The 24,936-nt window shown below is 33.0% G+C and overlaps 1 protein-coding gene across 1 annotated transcript in view; it reads right to left on the bottom strand.

Annotated features, from left to right (window-relative positions):
- The window catches only part of LOC118194205 (uncharacterized), an 85,389-nt gene extending 61,282 nt beyond the window's left edge, over nucleotides 1-24,107 (bottom strand). Inside the window, exon 1 of the mRNA XM_035365421.2 lies at nucleotides 23,906-24,107. The gene's annotated coding sequence lies outside the window, so the exon portion shown is untranslated. The remainder of the gene's footprint in view (nucleotides 1-23,905) is intronic.
- Nucleotides 24,108-24,936: the final 829 nt, after the last annotated feature.

Below are 24,936 nucleotides of genomic sequence, written 5' to 3' on the forward strand. Positions count from 1 at the left end.
GAAGGAATCAAGTAAGTGTAATTAAAAAAGAGATATTAATAAATACATACCAAACTGAATTAACACAGAGGAGCCACAATTGTTTTTTAGCCCTTTGGGCTAAAAAAACAATTGTGGGACAGTTCTGTATTCTATGGTCCGATTGACGAAGTTCAAATTCGGACGAAGTACAAAATATATTTAAATTATTTAAAAATAGAAATTTTAAAAATAAATCATAAAAAATTGGTGAGTTTTATTTGGAATGAACCTAGATTTCGAACTGTGAAAGAAGGAATCAAGTAAGTGTAATTAAAAAAGAGATATTAATAAATACATACCAAACTGAATTAACACAGAGGAGCCACAATTGTTTTTTAGCCCTTTGGGCTAAAAAAACCATTGTGGGACAGTTCTGTATTCTATGGTCCGATTGACGAAGTTCAAATTGCGTTTTCCATGTCTCGAAAGAGCGAGTTAGAATATATATTAGATTTATATATAGTAATTGTTCTAACGTAGGTATTTTGACACAAACTGGGTCTTTTTCTGAAGTAATATACCAATTGTTTTCAATATTTCGATTCTACGACTCAAATTATGTTTAAATATTAAATTTTGTAAAATTTGGTGCGAAATTTATGGAGAAGTTCAAACATTTAGCTTGGCTCATTTTTTTCAGTTTGCGCTAAGAATTGGCGAACTTCTTAATATATATGGCAAACGTATTTTCCTTTCCCTTCCATTGTGCAGGAGCGAAAAAAGTCACATCGTTCCTACCTTTTTACATTGTGCATGAGCGGAAAAAAAGTCACATCGTTCCCACTTTCAAATAATTTTAACAAAGTGCGTTAACCACATTAGGTGTTATTATCGCTTTCAACAAATATGCCGAATTTCCAATCGCGCCAATGTATAAATTCACGTACATCCTCGGAAATTTTAAATAAAAAGCCTCTAACTTTTTGCAGGTATACTTAGAAATAGATCTACGTGCTTTAAAATGATGGTAAAAATGTTATAGGTTATAATTCAAAATGCTTTTTCGAAAACTTATAAAAATTATTTAAAAATAGAAATTTTAAATATAAATCATAAAAAATTGGTGAGTTTTGATTGGAATGAACCTAGATTTCGAAATGTGAAAGAAGGAATCAAGTAAGTGTATATATAAATCTAATACATATCCTATGTCGCGCTTTCGAGATATGGAAAACACAATTTGAATTTCTTCAATCGCCCCAGTAGAACGGTAGCTATAGAACTGTTCCATTTTTTTACGCTTAGTGTACATTAATAATAAGAAATTGAAATTATTTTTTTCACTACAGTTAAAGGCTCTGAAAATATTGTGTCTTACAGCATCATTCATTTATTTTGCTAATTACAAATATTGATTTGTAATGTAATTATCATGCGATATCAATTAATTTATAATATAATTATCATGCAATATCATTTAATGTACAATATAATTATCATGCAATTTTATAGCATTACAGCGTTGAAAATAAGGTATTTCTTTTAAGTCCAGTTACATACTATACATAAATTACATGATTTATTAATTTTTAAAAATGTGTTTAATATTTAATTCTGTTAAAGAAACAGCGTTGGAACGCAAATCGACAATGCATTCTCTTTGAGGACGTAGATACTTCCTTTCCTTACTCTACAGTTCTCCTTCAAAAATAAAAACTTTTAACTCAGACTTTGTATCCTCCTAAACTTTCCAATTAATGTCTCTTTGTAGAAGAAAGGAACTTATCTTTTTGACTTATTTCTTGAGAAAGTGAAGATGAAAGAAATACAGAATAAGAAGGCGAATACATTCACTTTGTTTGATAAGTTATTTTGTATTCTAAGGGGGACAGCAAAATATTGCAAACCTTTCTGTATACTTAAGAGTAAATGGATCTCATCGTAACTACGGATCACAGATTTAACACGAGTATTTGACATACATTCATAAAATAGAGAAGTACTGCACTAGACATCTGTTTATGAGATTATTATTGCTTTTTCAAATACCTGAAGAATATGAATGTATATATTATTAATAATGTTAACAAAATACTTATATTTGCTTTGAGAAACTGTAAGGAGAAAATTTCGATTTTTGCGATACTATAGAAATTATATATAGCGGAAATGTTCTAGGGTATTTCCTCTACGTACCGTTAGAATTTACAAAAATATTGGTGATAGATTGTTTAAATAACACTGCAGTAAAAAATTCAAAAGAGTTTATTAAAACCCTTGGCATAGTTGTTCCCCGTTTTTGATCACATCGCCCGGTTTTCCAGTGGATGACTGAATCTCCCAGTTTCTGATATTTAGTTTCTACCAAGGGTAAACTAGCAAGGAAAAATGTTTCCTAACAATAAATGAAATTTATTGAATTAATGAAATCCTGAGTTTGCAGTTTTCATTCCTCGATCCGTAGTGATTTTCAGCATAGTTTTTCTTACTAAATTTGATTTTTTCAGAATTGTTTATTGTAGATACCTATAGAAATTCCTATAACGATTAAAATACTGTTTAATTAGTTAAAATTTGTATTTAATATTGTTTTACATCAGTAATGGAACGTTAATTATTAGTTTTAGTTTCATCGTCTTTAAAATCATTTTGAAAATAAAAGCTGTAAGGTTCATTTCCCCCGTTATTTTAAGTTAAATTACTTTTCTATCAAGCCTCGTTTCATTTCCCTGCCAGAATGTAAATTTCCAACGCGCGCGATATTAAATTTAGGTAGAAAGAAGGAAGTACTTAAAGGAAGGTTTTGTAGGGTTGCTAACATTGATTCTGTAGTGATTAGAAATCTGCGGCGATGAGTTATTATTGACATTAGGCTCGTTTACACCGACTTTGATCACAGCCAGTCTGCGCGCTAGTTAAACTGTGAAACAGTTAGGCTATATTTAAACTTCATTAATTTTAAACTTAACCATTTTCTTGGATTTAAGCTCAAAGTGTTGGCTTCTGCAAGCACGAGCTGGTGCCGTCTGTTAGACTTTATTTGGATTAATGGAAGGGTGCTTTTCACCTTTTCCCTGTCTCTCGGGTATTTGTAAGACGCAGTGAAAAGTCACTAGCTGTCTTTTAGAGGTCTTACCTTTGTAGGATCTTCCCAGGATTTACTCACAGCATATAATGAAAGTGTAAGAAAATTATAAAACGAAATTAACAATTAAATAGTAACATATTTTACATCAGGATCATGCTATATATCGTTCACGATATCTCAGTCTTGTACTATATTCTGAATTCTTTTGAAATGGTGTAGCAGCAAGTGCAAAAATCTTCCGGACACGCTCGGTTTTCACGAAAGAACCTCCTGGTTTTTGTTATTGTTAGGCTGATAACTGAAAAACCATGAAATTATTAGGTGGTGAAACATGAACATGTGCAAAGATTCAAATTTTTTAAAGTTGAAATCTTTGTTTAAGATTCCGGGAAGGATTTGAGCACTCAAATTTCCAGTCTCTAGTTTAAGTATGACTAAAAAACTCATTTTTGTCATAAAAAGCGCAGTGCGCTTTGAATGTGCTGTTTGCACAAATTGTTCGCATTTTATACCGAGCAATTTAGAAAAGTTCCAATCCTGTAGAATGTATAATGAAACGTTTCAGCCAAACGAACGTAATGAAGTTATTTGAAGAGTAGAACTTAGTAGCATATATTAGTATTAAATAATACATTATGTATAATACTATTGTTGTTGTAACTTATCTTACTTGTTTGACAGTGACATCAGAACAAGCCCGCGAAAGAGTGCAAGACTGCGCCTGCCGTTGGTAACAGTCTTCAGCCCCATACAGGTGACAGTACGACTCAGTTCCAACCCCCAATTTTGATGGACAGTACCCTGGGGCGACGAGTCCGAGGATCTTCCATCACCTATTTTCCTACCAACAACCTCTCGAAAGGACTTTCAGTTCAACGCATATTTAGAGTGCCCCCATGCCGCATAGACAATATACATTTACAAAAATGCATGTCTTCCCCGGGATTCGAACCCGGACCTTTCGGTACGGCAGTCAGCGTCGCTAACCACTATCCCGGTTGGGTGGCATGTATAATACTAGTGTATGCTAATGTTTCCTTTGCCAAAACTATCATAAAATTCTTCTTTAGTTTTTCATGAAGAAGTTAGGAGTTTTAGTTTTTGATCATAGCTTTGATGAAGGAAATGATTTATAGATTACACTTTTTTGAAATACTTCGCCTGGATGTAATTATTAGAAGTTAATAATTTAATCAATGGACACTTGAGGAGAAAAAACAGAGGAAAACCTAATCTTAAAAGAAAAAGAATACTTGAATTCCACAGGGGTAGAAAGACATTTTTTTAGAATTGCATTTAACATATGAATATGTGGTAAAAATATCTTCGCAAAGAGAAAAATGAACGGAAGACAAAAATAAATGAGACAAAGAAAATAAATTAAACTGTATGAAATATGAAACTGTACACTAAGCTTCCTAAAATATATAGTATTAGCATTTCTGCTTATCTAATTTTGAAAATTCATCTTCACCTCTAGCTCAAGTGAACAATCTGTAAAATTCATTGATTCGAGAAAAACGCGTTTAAATGTTTAGGCACGCGCTTCACTTTCAAAAATATAGAATTATTAAGTCTACATAACAAATCTCATAGAACGTGCAATCATTTCTTTTATTACAGCATAAAGAGTAAATATTTAAAAAAAGACAGCGGGAAATATTCCGCAAACTATAAATTTCAGTTTACAGAAGGAATTTCATTAAGGCTAAGTTTTTAGATACATTAGGATTTATTTGCAAGCAGAATGTGAAAAAGTGAGCAATGCCCTTTACGGGACTCGAACCAGGGACCTCTCGAATTCGCGTCGAGCGTGCTAACGACTACTACAGGAAGGCATGCTAAGAAGGGAGAAATACTTTACATACACCTCCTTTTTTAAAGAGCGACTGGGGTTTTAGAGGACCCAATCGCCAATCTTGGTGGTGAAGAATCATCATTCACCACCTTTTAGTTCGAGCGCCACTGCAGAGACATTTGATTATTTCGGAGCAGGAAAGATGAAAAATGAGCAATGCCTTCACCGTGACTCGAGCCACTGACCTCTCGAATACGCACCGAGCGTGCTGACCACTGCACCACGAAGGCGGGAGAAATACATTATAAGTTATAATAAAAATAAATATTTTTTTCAAAATTTTTCTTTCAGCCAGTCCTCATAAATTTCAACGTTTTGAGCAACGTTTCAACGCTACTCATTTTTGAGATATGCGAGATACATACGTACGTATGTATGTACGTACGGACGGATGGATGTCACGAAAAAAATCTCTTTTGAATCCCTTTTAACCCTTTGACGCGCGGTATATTATTTTTATAAATTTTTTAACTAAAAACTCTAGAAATTGAATATTATGATCCTAGAGACAAATAATATATGAATTTAAAAAAAATCTATTCTTGTCCATTGTTCTGTTGGTGGTGGTCGCACTGTGAAACCACCGCGCGTCTAGGACTTTGAAACTTACCGAGGTAAGTAGGAAAAAAAAAAAAACTTACCTTTCTCCGTGCGCGTTTCCAATAAATGACTAAATTTATGAATTTAAAACAAAATGCATGTAGGAATTGCATAATATATAATATATGTATTTTTTTACATTATTTTACAAAGTAAATCGTCAGAAAAAATTAAAAAATGAACATTTATGTAATTTTTCTATAGCAGTGAAAATATAAGTACCTACATTATAAGGACATTTGGATAAATGGATTAAAAAACTCAATAAAATAAGGATAAAAAAAAGACTCAGTGTTTTTTTTTTTTTTTTTTTTTTTTTTTTTAAATTTCAAAGAACAAATACTTTTTGTGACACTGTTCAAAGCATGTTTTGTCTTTTTTTTACATGCATGCGCACATTGCACGTTTCGCCACATGTATCTTCTTCTATGAGGTTTCTTCTTTGTGCTACAAAATGTGCACTGATTGGATCTAAATTTCACTGGTATATGTCCAGCGTTATTTAGTTTCTTTTCATCTGGCACATGAAATTTGGGGTTTTTTATGTTAATGAGGAGGGGCTTGGTCTTTTTGGCTTTGGTACGGATCATTCGTTTCCCATTCATATTTATTTTATTCATATTTCGTCCCAAAATATTCAGAAAATATTTTTAATTTAAATAAAACTTTACGCGATTTCTATTTTTAATTACAGCAAAGTATATTTACACTAAATTTAAACCACAGGAAATAATTTATAAAATCACAATACTAGCTTGGGGAGCAAGTGTGTTGAGGTCAGATAAAAGTCTCTTGAAAAGAAAGAGCTTTTTACTGGGCAGGTGCATGTATTGTATAGTAATAAAATAACTCCGTGATTTCAAAACTCCTTACCTATATCCGGTAAAAATAAACATTCCTATCTGAGAAGTAAGCAAACGCCTTTGTGAAGAGCAGTGGTTTCAAGGCGCGACCACCGGGCTTCTAGAGCACTGTCACACAATGCTCTAGTGGTGCAGTGGTCGCGCCCTGAAACCACAAAGCAAATGCCATACATATAGAGGTTTTCTTTATATATGCAGTTTAATTATTGCTATTTTTTATTGTTTATGATAGAAATCATGATGTGTGATGAATAACTTTGAAAATTTAAAGTTGTTTATATTAATAAAAGGAAGTTATTGTGTCTCATTGAAAACGAATTTTAAAAGGCATCCGATTTGAAGTACTAAGACCTAAAACATGTATGATTCTGAAGACATTTTGTGTTATTTAGAGGTAAAAGATCAGTAATAAATTGATTTTCACTCAAAAATTTCGGAAGGAAGAGGAGAAAAAAATTCGAAAATTGGGGGTTTCAGGGCGCGACCACCGCGCGTCAAAGGGTTAAATGCGTCTTACAATCCGTTTCCGGAAGATGTGTCCTTTATTCTGTCCTTACGACCACATGTCTCTCAAAAACATAATTAAATTTCATTCGATATAGGTCCAAACGGATATTTTCGTTGAAATATGATACCCGAAAGTATTACAGTATTTCCTTTAGTTTGTACAAGGAAGTAAAAAGGCAGCAAGTTGAATACTGTCACCTCCCTGAAATAATCTCATCTTACCAACTTCAGCACAACGCGCCAGTTGGACACCAGATGCTTTGACGAAAAACGTATCATGTAACCCTACCAAACATTTCAACTCTGTTTAGCTAGAACTTATGCCCTTCATATTTACAGGTGAAAATATGAAATGAAGTAGTTAGAATTATTGCCAGCAAGGATCGAAAATCAGTAACTTTCTAGATTTGACGCTAGTTATTCTCAGAGCCTATTTGTTTATTTATTTAAAAAATGAAAATACTAAGTTTAAACAGCTTTTTCGATTATTCTTGTCAAAATGGCTTTCATGGTGGTTAATTTGCTGATTTAAATAAAAGAATAAAATATCGCGAAACAGCTGTCCCATTCAAGTTCATCTTTCTCCACAAAACTAAACAGAGTCCGAAGAAAGATTTTGAAAAATGATTACATTTTAACTAGGATGTAATAACCTGAGAAGCTCCAATAAGAATATTAATAATGCATACAGATTTAGGAGGGAATTCAATGGAGAATTATATCTGAAACATGTAAACATGCCTCACAACTAGTAATATATTCATGCATCTCGTTTAGTTTATTTTTTCTTGTATTGAGAGTAATCGTTTTGATTTTTTTTACTTTTGACCCGCAAAATAGCAAATACTATGTTTTTAACATCGGTTCATAAGAGAATTTAGAATTGAAAGCAATTTATTTCTTATTTCCTATTTGAATTTTAAATAACAGTTACAGCATGCATTTTATATGCTGTCAGTTCTTTAAGGAATAAAATTTATAGTTATTTTATACGTGGTTAATTGTTTGTAATCATGGAAATATCTGATACCAAATTTGTGCGTTCTTTGTTAATGTATTAAATTATTAAAATATGTTGTAAAGTTATAAAAATATTGTAAAGTAATGATGATAAGAATCCTAAAAAGCTCTCAATCTTTCACATAAATATAATAATGAAATAAGGAAACCTTCACAAAATATTAAAAGTCGTTAATTATTAAAGCACAATTTGAAATCTGTGTTCAATGAAAATTATATATAAGGGAATAAGTTTTTAAAACACATTGTTACGAAACGCCCAGCTGTGGTAATATAGTTTTCCCACAAAGATGGGTTAAGGTTGCCAGAAATTTAGAAGGAAAGGCAGGGATGCCAAATCACGCGCGAAATCGCTCATTTGGTGACATTTAGCGACAAAATTGACAGAGACGATTGGATAAAATAGACGCAGAGAGGACATTTTTCGCAGTTTTCTCGAGAATGTTCTCGAAAGTACGTCAAAAGCTATATATAGCCTACTTGTACGCGGAGTAAGATAGTATTTGAGTTCATTAGTAGTACTTTGATTTCAGAGATTAGCATGAGAGCGACCGAACCGAATCGGGAGCTGTACTTAAGTGCTTTGTCGTGAAGCTCTATACACCGTTATAGCCTGAAAGCTGTCCTGCTGATTGTTTCAGGGTGTTTGCTGTAGTTTTCTGACGACTAGAAACCTGTCTTTAGAACTGTACTGTATAATACTGGCGACTAAATTGTGTTTTGATTCTTCATCCACTTTAAATCCACGAACCTGTAGAATGCAACAGCTGATGTCAGAAGTGGATTTGAGAGTGAATGAAAATGACCCGCCAGCAAGAGAAAGCCATGGTCTACAGGAAATGAAGGCTTTGATGGACTCGTTAGCAGCTGTGAAAGCTGTACAAGAAGAGAGGAGGAGAGGAGGAGGTGAAGCCAGAGAGGAGGAGGTGAAGGCTGAGATCAAGAGCGAAATAAAAGCCGGACAAGAAAAGCTGCAAGAGCAACTTCAACATATGGAAGTGCAGCAAAACAAGATTAAAAGCACCACCGTGAAGCTTAGAGAGGAAATCGAAGCAAAATTAGAAGACATGAAAGATAAAGTGAAGGAAGAGTTACAGGAAACTGGGAGCCAAAATAGCAGATGTGGGAAAAAGATGCAGAAAAATTGAGAAAGTTCCAAAATGAAGTAGATGTTTTGAAAGAAAACCGGACTAAGCCCTAGAACGAACCTGAAGATTTTAAGGTTCTCCCAGTTTCTTCTCATAAGGGTAATCAAACCAAGTACATATAATGGAAAATCATCATGGATTGTATATGTCCCAGTTTTCGATCGTGGGAAAAACTAACAAGGGGAACTTCCAAATGAATGTCTCGCATTTGGCTGCATCACTCCGAGGTGATGCTGTAGACATCTTAAGGGTCCTATCAAGTTAAGAGTATCAAGTTAAGACCAGATTTCAAACTTCAACGCCCTTTCAAATGAACTGAGATTCCGAGGGGGGGGAAATGCATAAAGGAGTCTAGCCGCCTGCATTTGAAAACTTGCCAGCAGAAAGTCACGGATAGCCTGCAACAACTGGCAACGGACATTAAGAAGTTGGCTCATCAAGCATATCTAGACTGTCCACCTGATGTCCGCGGAAATCTGGCCCTGATGCATTTTGTTGATGCAGTCAAGGATACGGAAACTCAGAAGGCTCTCAGATTGGGTGATCTGAAAGATCTAAAATCCGTCTTGGTCTACTTAATGAAGTTCGAGTCGGCTCAACAAGCGACAGTATTCAACTTGCTGCCTCAAAGATCGCCATCCTATTACAGAGGCTCAAATAGAAGACACAAATTTTGATGACGCAAAACTGAGAGAAGAAATAAGAGAGATTCAGGAGGCATTAAGAAGGCCGAATAAAAGCACCATTGAAAAAAAAAAAAAAAAAGAAAACAAGTGCTGGAACTGTGGACCAGAAGGACATCTCCGCAGGAATTGTCACGTGAACAAAGACCGGGAGAGAGCTGCCGTGAAAGTTTTACAGAACTCTTCAGTAAGCGGCGGAGATAACGGAATGTTTGTCCAAGCATATGTGAGTGAGCATCACTGTAAGATGATCAGAGATACGGAAGCAAATGTTACCACCGTTAGAACATATGTATGGAATTGTATGGAACATATGTATTACGCGGAACTCCGCCCTGTCTGACTTTACAAACAGTGTTAGGTGATAAGATTCCGATTGAAGGTAAAATTAACACCACCATTACCTTCGGAAATTAGACGTACCAGCACTTGGCTTCCGTCGCTAATATCGCGGACAAATTTATACTCGGACTGGACCTTTTGCGGAAGGACAACTTTACACTGGACCTTAAACATAATGCGATGCACTTGTAGAGACATTAGGTTATTTCGAAGTTGGAGACGTGACAAATGAGCAATGCCCTCGCCAGGACTCGAACCACGGACCTCTCGAATACGCGCCGAGCGTGCTGATCACTACTCTACGAAGGCATGCTAAGAAGGCGGAAAAATACCTTATATACTCCCTCTTTTAAAGGGTGACTGGGGATTAGGGGGTCCAATCGCCAAATCTTGGTTGTGGAGAATCATCATCCACCACCTTGTTTAGTTCGGGCTCCAGTGTAGAGACATTACGTTATTTCGAAGTTGGAGACATGAAAAATGAGCGATGCTCTCGCCGGGACTCGAACGACGGACTTCTCGAATACGCGCCGAGCGTGCTGACCACTACACTATGAAAGTCTGCTAAGAAGCCGGAGAAAATACCTTATACACTCTGAAAAGGAAGGTATGGTTATGTTTGAAATGAAAAACGCATTCCTTCAGCTCACCAAGTAACGACAAAAACAGATGTCTCCATCCCTCCAATAAAAGAATTATGAATATCCGACCCTATAGAAAAAAAATAGCTTTAAATTTGGAATTACTAAATGGCCCAAAAATAGCCCAAGAAATGTATTGGTGGCCTCAACTGCATTCCTCTCTCCTTTTTCTTTTTATGATTATTTCTATTAGACTTCAATAAAAGAAGTCCTTCTAAAGTTTTGAACTAGGATTTCAAAGATTCCATAGATGATGAAAAAATCCCAAAGATCCGATTTTTTAAATCTGCTAACTTTCTCATGACTCAGGTTAGGGTTCGGACATCCGAATGTCCTATCACTAGTTTCAATAGTGTAAAAAGCTCATTTTTGTCACAAAGCGCATTTCGCCCAGAAAGATTGCTTTCGCACGAACTGAAATAAAAGTACATCAAAACTAATGTACTCTTAACTTTTTTATGAGAACTACTTACAAAATTTTCAATTAAGTAGAATATATATTATGAAACTTTTGAGTCGAAAGAAGGTAGTTAAAATTTTTCAAAATGCATTAACTGTTATTTAAAAGTATATGTTAGTATTACTATACTACTGATACACACTTATATTTCTTTTATCGAAACTATTACAAAATGCTCCTTTAGTTTTTTATAATAGTTTTCATGAAGGAAATAATTTGTAAACTAAATTCTTTTGAAATATTTGCGTCTAAATAATCATTAAAATTTAGTATTTTAATATATGGACACTGGATATAAAAATGTGAGGACAACTTAATCTTAAAATAAAGTAAAATGACGTGGAAAGGTAATTTTTACTACATTAACTTTTAAGAAAATACAGAAGTGGAATTACAGTGTTTTAGAATTACACTTCACACATGATTAGTGTAGCAGAGAATATTAGTAAAAAAAAATATGACTAAAAGACTCAAAAAAGGAAATACATTAGGGGAGTATGAAACAAAAAATTGGTAAACTAATTGTCCCTAAATATTGTAGTAATAACATTTTTGCTTATCTACATTTGTAACTTCATCTTTCCCTACATGTCAAAAAAGACAGTCTGCAGAATTCATTCTTGCGAAAAATGTTTGGGCAAGCGTTTCATCTTTAAAAGTATAGAATTATTACTTACAGTTAATAAATCGCATACAATCATCTTGTACAACTCGCAGTCGTTTCTTTTATTACTGTACAAAGCTCGGAAGGATAAATTAAAAAAGAAAAACCATCTCACTAAAAACTAAGATTACAGCTTTAAAGATTAAAAAAACTTGAATTATTCAAATTTAAAAAATACAAAAAAATCATAAGAGTAATCAGGAACTGTAATTTGGTCTTAGTATACATATTCCAATTTTAACTCAAGCAATCTTAAACTAAATAGTTACGGTAGCTTAAAATTAGCTGCTCATAAATTGAAGATACTCATCTAGTCCGAATAACTGGATATTCTTCTTGTTAAATATTGATTGGGAATGACGAATCCATCGGCCATTTAGCTGCCTCATCAGCGGAAAACTTTGCCCAGTGTATAAAGAGGTAAACCGATATAACATTTGCGAAAAGGGGAAGGACAAGTACAGATATCCAAGATTCGAATCGACGACCAGTGCTAACGCTAATCGATACCGCTGACTACCACACCGGAAAGGGGAGCAGAAATCAAAGATATATAGCATAAAATAATATACAGATATTATTGTATTTAAATGTAGTTGCTCAAAATGACAAAACCAAACGAAAAAAATTGTGTTATATTATTTCATCGTATCTAAAAGCACCATGGGACTTTGCAACGGCCAATAGTTAATGGACAAAGCAAATTTCCTCAATGGGTAATATTTTCTGTTTTAGCAGCTATACCAAATCCTTAAAATTCTAAGCTAAGACTAAACTAATACCTTCAAAGCACTTACTATTACAATGTTTTAAAAATTAAAAATATGAAAAATCATTAATCACAAAATATTACCGTAATGTACCACAGAAATGCTTAATGTTTTACGAATGTTGCATGATTTCTTGTATGAAGCTTAACTTTTCAATTTTCAGCGTTCATTTTTAATTAATTTGTGCATTTCTATGTACTAAATTATGCCAAGCATCAGATTTATTTTGACCGCTTATTATTTCAGTGCATGATTAATCTATTTTGTTAGTGTTTCATGCTTTCCTGTATAATGCTAAACTTTTCAATTTCTAGAGTTTTTTTCCTTTGCATTTAGTTATACTAAATTTTTATGTGTGTATCAATAAATATTTGGCTTGTTTTCTTAAATAAAAAGTAATTACCCTGGCGAACCCATAAAAATAAATCACTGCTGCTAAAAAATTAAAACTAAAAAAAATTCCAATTTTAAATGTTCCCTTTGTTTTACAGTTCGTTCTTTGAACAAAATATTTCTTTAAACAGAAAGCACAGGAATATTAACAAAAATGGTCTGCTTTTTGAATAAAATTAAGACTCTCATCGCCCCGCCAAGTGGCGTGATTTATCGCCAATTATGGATGACCACTTAATTTAGAATTCCGCGATAACGATTGGTGACTGCAGACAGCTGCCGAAATTTACGCCAACCGTCGACGAGATAATACTTAAATACCAAAATTTGAAAAATAAATATAAAGAGGCTTACAATTTGTAGCAGAAAAATTCAATCGATAAACATTAAATTTCATTTTAAATGCAAATGATAATATGCGCAGGAACGAGGTCTAGAAATTTTGCAACCGACCAATTGTAGTGTGAGACGAACCTATTCTATGCATAGAATTCATAGTACAAAATAATATTTTCTGCAAGAAGCGCAGCTAAAACTAGTGTTTAAGAGATTAACTTACGCTATACTAAATAGCAACGTAATTTAGTAATGTCGAAAAGAAATGAAAGACAATATTTTTTGACGATTGGCAATTTATCAGGATTTCATAATTGGAAATAATAACATCTCGAACGTGGTTGGAGAGGGAAAAAACATAAAATATGAATAAACGTGTTCGTGACTTTGGCGTGGAGACGACAATATCTATCATATATTTTATTCACTAATTTTCTTAGTACTTCCACAAGTGAAATATAAAGTCACGATAAAAAAAAATAAATTTGCTCAAAACATCATTAATCAACAGCTAAAATTACATATATTTAAAATAATATATAGCTGAAGAATTTTAACTGCCGTTTTCTATAAATATGTATGCTGATTTTATGGCACGATAAGATATTAATTTGCTTTACAAAATGTTAATTAGCTCCACTGAGGGCATAGGATCAATAATTTGATTATTTGTAAAATTTATCAGATTTTACTGATAATAAATAACTTATTTTTCTTCTACCATTGTGGTAAAATTTTGTTTGTGTTTTAAATTTGGGTCACGTGGGTTTCCGAAATTCTTATTCTCCTTATTTTAAAACAATAGCGTAATGCATTTCCTTTTAAATAGCATACCATTTAGCGTAAAACGTAGTTAGTCCGCAAATTAAGGTTCAAGAAATGCGTGATTAACAAAATTAACGATTAAGACATCGTTTGAAACATCGTGCGTTGTATGTATGTTTAAGCGTAGTATATACATGGCAGTTAAGTGGAAATTTACGAAGCGTTTCCAAACATGAACGGTAGTCAAAATTTCGCACGCTGCTAAACGAGAAGTTGCAATAAGATACGATATAAAAGGATAGTTGCAATTATTGGAAAGCATGATAAACTCTACAGTATTAAAGAAAGTATTCTACAATATTTACATTTGTAAATATCAGTTTGCTCTGTTAGGAATGGTTTATATTCTACAGTGAAAACGTTTGTGTATAAAACTGACTCTTTAACTATGGAGGATTGGGTTCGCCTACATCCGAATGTTTCAATAAATATTATAAAAATATACCCAAGATTTACATAACTAGCATACATACCAAATAGCTTACAGATATAAAAAAAAATTGAAGGTTTGATATGTCATGCCGTAAATAGCAATGCTGTTAATGGCAATATATTTTATCAATTATGACCATAAAATAACACAAATTTCTAATAAAAATTTTAAATGTTGCAACATTTTAGTGCACAAATGCTTATATAGACTGTAATTTGAAGTGAGAGACACGTAAATAAAGACAAAAATAAATTATTATTGCGTAAAACGGAGAAACATGTAAATAAAGACAAAAATAAATGATTATTGTATAAAACTAACTCCAATAGATTTGAAGCTACCTCTTGTTGATGGTATTGCTGTGAACTCAAATGTTGTGAGTATGTCCATGTGAAATGCACCATGGCAATGCTGACCTTTGCCATATAATGTTTGAACGTTTCCTCAAACCAGGAAATTGAACTCTGAAATGCAATGTGATCTCTCAACGTAATTATTTTTGATCTTACTTGTTATTTTACCGGAAACTTAAATAACGGAGAATTTTATTCCGCCATGGCTTATAAATATACTGGTAGTACTCGTGATAAGCAAGAAAGAGTCATGATAGGTCAAGAAAACGTTGACTTGCTTGATAAAAATCTTTATAGAATACTGCATGCCTTATTATTTTATGACGATATCATTGATTCATAACGACCTAAAACTAAATAATTCAACACAGTACTATAACAGATGTATTTTCTTTTCCTTGTTACGAATTTCCAAATAAAACGATTTCTTTTTATAGTTTTATCGTGAAAATGCAGCATGTAATACACGTACCATACACAATACGTCTAAATCGACGTATTTACTGTACCTATAAGGCATCCAGTCAATAGCTAACTGGTGGTACGAAGTTGCTGCACATGAAATATCAGATTTTAATATAAAAAATACCCAAGTTAGGTAACTATGTTGAAACTCATTTTCTGTAATCAAAATTTTCCTATTTGTTTCAGCATACAAATATTAAAAAAGAGACAGTAGTAAGATAGCAAGCTTTATGGAGATGGGGAGAAGTCTAGTTTAAAGTCTAGTTTAAAGTGTAAGTCTAGTTTGGTCTGTTGGTCTTGAACCATGCTGTCGAGCGTCACCATGATGCTGTGATACTCCATGTAAAGCAGGCTCACACACAGGTGACGTAATCTTTTATACAAGCCCATTCCGTTTCCTCCAAAACACCTTAAAAATTTGGGCTCATTTTAATGGCAGGACGATTTTGGTATGATGAATGATCTCTAATGAATTACTTTCTGTAAATGCCTGAAAAACAAAATATTCCGTGAAAGGTAAAAAAAGAAACAAAAAATGTTTCAAAATGTGTGCCAAGATTATTTCAAATTTTGATTACAAAAAATACTTATTTTTCGAAATATAACTTTGTGACATTCACTGAATTTCTTGAAAAATTTTAAATACCAACTGAAATTGTAAAGATAATGCCTTCAAGATAAAGCAGAATAATTATGTCTAAAGTTTGAGAATGTCAAGAAGAAAGACATTTATTTTTATTTCTAGAAATCTGATCTCATCAAGTGGAAGTAAATCGTAAATGAGAAATGCATCTCAACAGCGTTTAACCTAATAAATAAAATATTTCAGAAGTAATGCCTCCTTACTCTTCCTTAAAAATACTAAAGAATTTCAGAAAAGTATTCTCACGTTTCTTCACTCGAAATAGATTAATATAAAGCTCCTTTTAATAGCACGAGTCTTTCAGATAAAAGTCCTATTCTATTCGCTTTTGAAATTAAATATAACAAGAGGAAAATAATTATTAATGCAAATGCTTTTTCTATATCCTTAAGAAACATTAATGGAATGTTAAAACTCTAAGGTCATACACTTTTAACAATCAAATGAAAGTTTTAATGATTGCGGTATCGCCAAACGCGGAGTGGAGAATCCAATTACTGACTGCACTGAGTACATGAGGAGAATTAGAAAAGATTCCATATGATTTTTGAAATTTTAAAATGATTCCATTTTGATTCTTCAATACCGCTTTAGGATTAGAAGATAATTTATGCTGCAGATGAAAAGACTGCTTTCCTAATTAATCTTCGTCAGAAGAATAACTGACAACAAAATTTTTTTCTTATATTTGCGTAATTTCAAAATATGCGAAATGCATACATGATGGTTCAAAAGTTCGAGAAGATTTGTGCTATTCGCCAAAACTTCAGGGGTTGTTATTTATTTCTTCATGTTACGATCGTCAATGAGAGAAGAGTTGCTACGACCTTGTTGTTCCATTCTTTAAAGTAACTCACAGGAGATTAATGTAATGTAAAGAAACCATTTATCTAGTTTTGTCTCATTTCGCTCTCTTTAACATGAGATCATATATCAATAAAAAATTCAACTAATTCTGTGAACATTTGCAGAGGCTTTTAAAGTTTAATACACGGGTACAACTTGGCAGCGTTTTATAAAATTAAAAATTATTTCTTTTTAAAATCTGAATTTTCATGTGCAACAACGAAATACATAATTTTTCTGTGAAGCAAAGACTTAAATACGGATTTGCATTAGTGCATTATTTTGACGTTTTAATATGGGCATATTTCAAGGGCTCATTATACGAAATTCTCATATAGCGTCTTTTGTTTTCAAAAAAAAAAAAAAAAAGGGAAGTTGCGGTTTTGATTTGGCTACTGATATTTTGATGATTTTCCATATGAAATATTATAATCCAGGAGCACATTATGCTTGACCATATGAAGGGCCTAGGAAAATTTCCTGATTATCTAACGGCGACCTTGAAGCACAGAAAGTGAGAAAGGCCGTTGAAATTTTGATGGCGTAATATAGGAAAAAATGCTCTTGCAATATACAAAAATATCGGTGTAATATAATCGCGGTTGCAGTTAGTATAGCATGGCTAGAAAATAACGATGTCTTGAAAATTTTCAGTCCCAACTACGAATATCAATGGTATGAGATTATTGGTGATAAAAAGCAGCCTGAAACGGTGGAAGGATATATGTGGAATGTCAAAAAGCAGAGATAAATTCTTTAAAAAATATGACACAAGCAAACGCACGTAACAGAGCAACTTTTCTAGTTCATAGACCACACAGTAGCGAGTATCTAGGGCTCAGAAGTAGCTATCGAGTGGTATAAATTGCGCATCCTTTTATTCCTGAAGTGGCTATGCATTTCATAGAAAAGAAAGATGGGTCTTTAAAAAAGAAATTCTATGAACTCATTAATTTGTATAATAGAAAGATCGTAGTACTACGAAAGAATTATATATAAATTTCATTTGATCCATAATTTATAGAAGAGTAATAACTATTTTTATTATTCGGACACCAGTGACTATACGGATCAGAGACACAACTTAATTCTTCCTGGGTTTTCGAAACTAACTCACAGGTTGCACACCTTGCTGAGTGACAGTCACCAGAAATATATGAGGATTACCGACGCAAGTTAATGAATAGTTGTGATCACGTAATGTTTTGCAGAATGCCATTCCAGTGCAGGATGGTGAGGAAATTCATGGGCCATGAGAATTTTCACTTCTGTAGTTTCTTCATATCCCATTATTTTCTGTTCTCATAATCTCTGCGCTTCCTGATCTAATACTGATAGACATCTAGAAATTTGTTTATCTAAATTGCAGGAGCTATCGAAATAATGCCTGTAAAACGTCATGCGGATAACTTTGTATACCCGCATGATGTCCGCTGATACATGTCGTATCGCTGTAGTCTTTGTCATTGACAATATTCAATTGTCTTCGATAAGCGTGGTGAACATATTGAAAATTTATGTCTAGTTATTCTTAGTCTTTGTAGCACCTTAAATATTTTTTGAGTTTATATTGCCGCCAGGTTAGCACCGTCGAATGAAGCAGTGATAACCCGAAAATTAATCTGATGAGGCGAAAAAGGGAGTGAAAACTTGAGAAAGGAAGAGGACAGGAGAAAATACGGTGGTTTGGAAAATGGCGGTGGTGAAGAAGATATCTATAAATTTATTCCAAAAATAAGTTAATTAATTCACTACGAGTTTATTATGATTAATAAATAATTTCAGCGACACTTAGAGTAGCAACCAATCTACAAGCGTCGCCTTGTCTTTCACTGTAGCACTAAGCTCCGAAGTTCAAGCTTTAGCTGTAGCATGTGTAAAAGGACTTAATATTCTTAGTAATGTGCAAGTAGGATGGCTTGTGTCAAGAACTTAGAAGTTGAGAAATAAATTTTTAAGCATGTATGAGTGAATAATCAGTTTTCTATTCAAATTATTCGGGACTGCTGGCGAGATCAACGAGCAAGTAATTGAACAACGCCACCATGAAAAATGGATTATGAGATTTGCTTATCATTAAACGATTGTTTCACCTTTATTTTTTCTCTCCTCGTGTTATTTTCCTTGTACCCACCATTTTGATGTTTAAAAACCACTATCTTTGTTACTTTTCTCTTTATTGCAGCATTCTAACGTTGTATACTCATTTCAACCATGAAGAATCTCGCTCTATTGCAAAACCTGGCATTTATATTGGAGATTTTAGAGATGTTATTTATTGCTACGGTAATCGCAATATGCGTTTATTGCTATTTTCGTACTTTGCAATCACATTCCATTTTGACTTACCTAGCCAAAATTGCAACGAATTCCCTGTTCTCGAGGGCAACATTAGTTGCTTATTTTAGGACCACACTATATGTGTGAAATGCGAAACTAAAACAAAATTAGAACAGGAGTACAGGTATGTGCTGTTTGGACAAGACAATTTGGGTTTGGTATGTGATATTTGTTTGGAAGACTAAGACTCCAGTTCTTCGAGCCATGACTGTTATGAGATTCAAGTCTGATGTATCATGATTGTGTCCACTGGTTCAGCACTTCGTTCACCTCTTTGAGACAATGCTACAACTGTCCACGAGTATCTGTAAACTTGTTGCCATTATTCATTAAGCAGTTCTGAATTTTATACGAGTATGTGTCTTTTCACATACATTTTATGTAAATTCGTTAATAGCGAGTTTTAAAAAAATTTTAATGCAGGATTTGTATCGTTTTTAAGAGTCCTTAGGGTTTTTTGGAATTGATTTTTGGTCATTAAAAGTTCTTAATTTCAGCCCAAACTGCCAGAAGGTCCTTAATTTTAATCATCTGAAAACTTTGTCTGTTTTAAGGACTGCTATTTTGAATTAGCATATTGGAGGACTATTTTTGGTGATTTACTGATTAATATGGTTATGTTTTGAATGGGTTGATGGGTTATAATTTGTTCCCTTATGGAATAAAATCTTCGACCCGTTTCTTGATCAAAACTGAGCTATATGGACTAAAATTATATAGTACTTTAAATCTCTAAAATGGTGCTACGTTAAACAGCATATGAATATTTCATGATTTTCTATCGAACACTTCCATATTTTCTATTTAATATCGCTTAGCCGATATAATGAATTGAAGGGAATTTATATTCACAAAATAAAATGTTCATAGGACATCTTAATTATCTGGCTTTTGATCCACTATTTATAATTTTTTGCTATATTTGCAAAATATTTGCTCTGGTTCTCTAATGGTGTTTTTATAGTTAGCACATAGTGAATACTTTTCTATATCCTTTTGAATACTTTTCTCTGTTCTTCTGAACTTTTGTCTCTTTTCTGGGGTTTCATTTAATAGTTTTGTGTACAGTTAGAAGTACTTTCATTAATGTTTTAGGTTACCTGTGGCAATTCATTTCATTACACGAATGATTAAATAAGAGAGAATTTAAATGCCACCTAATTTTTAATGATAACGTCAATGTATTTTTTAAAGTTATACATATTAAATTATGTCAGTAAACATAAGAAATTATTTCTGTATAGTAATGAAGAATGAAAATTTTACATGCACATAAGACACTAAATTTGAAACCTAAAAGCACCACTTTATCATAATGATGTAAGAAATATATTTTTGTTGAAAAACGTAGCTAATTATCGGTTTAAATGTGATATAATTTATCTCACATGCCCGATTTAGGAATATGAAACATCTCCTGAGTGGTTCATTACAACCCTAAAGTTTATACTAACGTATTCATTTCCTGACCGAAAAGCGGATATTGCATAACAAATCAATTCTCAAATGGCACTAAGTCAATTCAGTTATGTGCGACAAGTTATTGCAGCCGATCGTGTTTATTTCGAAGTGAACAGTGGTCAAGCTAAGGGTACTTTCTCCCTCCTTCCATATGCCTTCGTGTTGTAACGGTAGCCCACTCGACGCATATTCGAAAGGTTCAAGCTCGAGTTTCAGTGGGCTCGAGTTCGAGTTTCGTTGAAGCTCAAGTTTCAGTTTCGAGGGTATTGCACATTTTTCTTGCTTCAAAAAGACCTAATGTCCCTACAGTGGCGCCCGAACTAAAAGCTACTGAACAATAATTCGTCATCACCAGAATTTGGCGACTGGGTCACGTAATCCCTGTAAAAGGGGGGGAGTGTATAAGGTTTTTTTTTTCTCCCTCCTTCCAGCATGCCTGTCGAATACACACTCGACGTGTATTCGAGAGTTCAGGCTCGAATCCCGGCTAAGGCACTGCACATGTTTCACATCTCCTGCTTTAAAAAACCTAATGTCTCTTCAAAGCAATGTTTTACCTTTTTTCCTTTTTTATATTGTTTTAAACTTCAAAAATCTTAGCAAATTTTAAGTACCATAGCCTGAGATGTTTAAAGAAAATTAAAACCATTAAGTTTTAGAAAAATGAAAAGTTAGTGAAGAGGCTGCTAATTGATTCAACAAAGTTTGCCAACGTTTTTGGGTGACTATTTCAATAAGCATTGAATAGTTCTGAAATTTTTAAACAAAATTTATTAATTAAGGATGTTTTCTTTAATACAAAAGAACATATTTCCCACTTTTTCTTTTCCTCCTTTCTGATTTTTTTTTTTTTTTTGGTGGTGTTTGTGTATTTGAAAATATACATTTACAGTATTTCAGGAAATAAAATATAAGTGAGTTTTTATTTTTATTTTTATTTTATTGCATTATTTATCTATTTTATTTATTTGGAGGCTATATTACAGATACTGTTCCTTAATTAATTCATACTTGTATTCAAGGGCATTAAAAACGTCTTCACTTCAGTAATTTTCAATTTCTACCCCAACAACCTTGAGTAGGATGAATTCATTGAGCAAATCAATAATCGCCTTCAGTGAGAGTAATCTTTTATAAAAATCACTAAGAATTCAAATTGTCTGGAACTGTCGGTTATCTCAGAAAAGGTTGGTTCTCTGTACCTGACGATAACATACGCGGATATCTATATAAAAACATATTACCCTTTTATATCCGTATTAATATGGTATCGGCGTTATATAAAGTGAGCGTTATTAAAGTGCGTACTGGTACGACACAAAGAGTTGATTTATGTAAAGTAATATTGCAAACAAGCAATCTAAAACCTCTTAGATAAAAACAGAACACCTGAATAAAATAAAGCTTATATACTTGTAAGGTTTCCCTTACATCAAATAACCAATTATTAACATTTTGTTATCTTTACTGAACTCCTCAACTTCCCCTCGCATTTCCTCGCCAGGATGCTAATTTAAAGTTAAGATAAGTGAGTATTTAAACGGGAGAAGCTTGGAGTATATTCAGAGCGTGATTTCGTTAGCCAGCGCATGTTTCGTTTCTGACACTGCTGTTACGTTGAAACTCCTTTTGGCCATTTAAATAAGTATCACGCCTGTTAGGTTATCGAGTCAACCTAGTTTAGCCGTAGCTTAAAGTGCTAGTCAAGCGCTATTCTTTTTAGAATTCAATTGATAAGTAAAAACGATTCAGTTCCACCGCAATTTGTCGGTGTTATTGTAATGCACGAAGTACGTGCCTTTCTGTTCATAGCTGGAATTAATAAAGGGTGTTTTCACCCTTCTTCTGTGCTGGTATTATTTCACGCCTGTGTGAGAACTTGCTAGCATCATTAGTAGGATCTAGACCAGTTTATGTGGCCAAAGAGAGTTAGATCCTGTATACTGAGCACTTTAGCTCTTTTTGAGTGCGAATACTACGACAGAATATTTAAAATCGTATTCAAAGGAATTATGGAATTCGTTTGAACACCATGTATTCATTTAATAAGATTTTCAGTGGTATAAATAGGGAAACAAAGAGTTTGATAGTTGATAGCATTTATTCTTCTTTAATTTATAAACAGCATTTGGAGTTTAGATGTCATTCGAGTACGTCCAAATTAAAATTCTTTAAACAATATTTTAAAACAAAGAGTTTAAAATGTTTCGCTATTTTATTCCATTTAAAAATAAAATAATCTTGTATGATAAATAATGAGTTAAAAAAGAACTGTAAAACATATCTGTAGTCCATTCACAAACTAGAAATAGAATAAATTCGGAAAATAACAAAAATTTTAAGATTCGATGAAAATCAACGAATTTTGTATAAATTAATTTTTTTTTTCATTTCTCGTTTAAGCTCAACACTTTCCCAAAAATTTAAACTAAACACAAAACATTTAAAATGCAGGCGAGACAAAAAAAAAAAAAAAAAAAAAAAAAAAAAAAAGAAAAGAAAAGAAAGAAAGAGACTTGTCAGATGTACCCATCTGTGACATTTATAGATGGTTACTGTAAGTATCGTACTATCAGAATCAATATTAGCTGCCAGGCACTATTTTAACTTCCAATTATACAACCGTAATCAATTTTTAAGTATCAATTCTGAGAAAAGTGAAATTGCTTTTGCCATTATATACATAAAATATGTATATAATAAAATTCGACTATGCAAATTAAATTGTAGAGTTTCGAATATATAACCCATCTTTACGAATGTGAAGATGATTTATAAAAATTTGAGAAGGGTTTCATATAAGACGTCTTCACAGATATGAGCTTGATACATTCAAAATATTTCACAGAAATTTTGTTAGACGGTATGTAACGTCTTTTTTAGCGTAGAAGTTTAGTAACAAATGTTAAGTTACATTCATCTGCGAATATATAATGTGTATGCATTTAAAAAGGCGGTTTAAAAAAGTAATCAACTCATATTCAAACCTCCCCCTATGTACTCTAAGAGTTACAGTACTTTAAGTTAAAATATTAATTAATTAATTTTGTAATTTGTCGCCGCTTTTCTGGATGTAAAAACTTAAACTACGGAAAATGCTTTTATTCAAGATTAATTCTATTTTCTAAAACAATTCATTGCAAATTTGTTTCAGTAAATATAAAATAAAATAATATAAAATAATGTAGGATAAAACGTACGTTACCTTAATATCTTTCTTTACTTTAATACAGTGATCAGATTTTAAGAAGGAAGTGAGATACCGGAAATAAATATTCCACAAAAAGACTGAGAGTCCAGCTGAGGGTCTCAGGATATCCAGCCACCTAATAACTCTCCCGCGCCCACTTTCACGGAGAACTTCTCAATCGGGAAGAAAGAACGATCCGAACGTCACGCGCTTTAAGGCAGAAGACACGCACTTTTCGTCCAGCGACATCGGTTTTCTCACATGGGGGAGCTCAAGAGAACGCACGCATGCGCTTTTTGAGGAGAAACTAAATCCCCCTCAATAGCTCCCGTTTTTACAAATTCCGCGGGGGGCTATTTTAGCTGCAACATCTGAGAATTTCTCTTGAATCGTGCTCTGAAAGTCAAGTTATACGAGTAAAAATCCGTTTTCATATTTCTGTTGGATATCAATTTACGTCACATCGCTTTGTAAAAGCGTTGTTTCGCTTATTTCTGAAGGGTGAGGGAAAACAGCACTTTAAACATATACATTTCTGGAGTCTAGGTAAAATACTTTCCTAGTATTACGCTACACTATGTATCAAGGTTTTGGATGCTATGCAGGCGTTACTTAGAAACATGTGCGAATAAGGTGATCTCGGCATAATGAGCGTTGCAAATAAACGAGTCAAGTTAATCCTTAATGATGTTTTATAATCAGAGAAAATGAGAAAAGAGGCCGTAGAGGAAACAGAGAATAATTATTAAATAAATAGCAAGAATTATCCATATAGACTTTTGCTATTTTCAGTCAATTACTTTCACTACATTTCCTTGTTGAAGAAACAAAAGGGCGTATCGCTTTATTAATCTCGTTATATTTATAAAACTGTGAAAGAATTAAGTATTGAATATTATTAAGGCAAAAATTAGAAAATAGCTAATTTTACATTTAATTTTTTGAAATGCTGTAAGTTAATAATATTTTACGATACAGAAAGCGGATCTTATGTCTAAAAAAGAAATTGCCATAAATTTACATTATAAATTTTGTTTGAAAATTTC

The sequence above is a fragment of the Stegodyphus dumicola genome, chromosome 3, assembly GCF_044657685.1.
Source record: "Stegodyphus dumicola isolate Sdum_Otavi_A_Nest chromosome 3, ASM4465768v1".
Lineage (NCBI taxonomy): Eukaryota > Metazoa > Arthropoda > Arachnida > Araneae > Eresidae > Stegodyphus > Stegodyphus dumicola.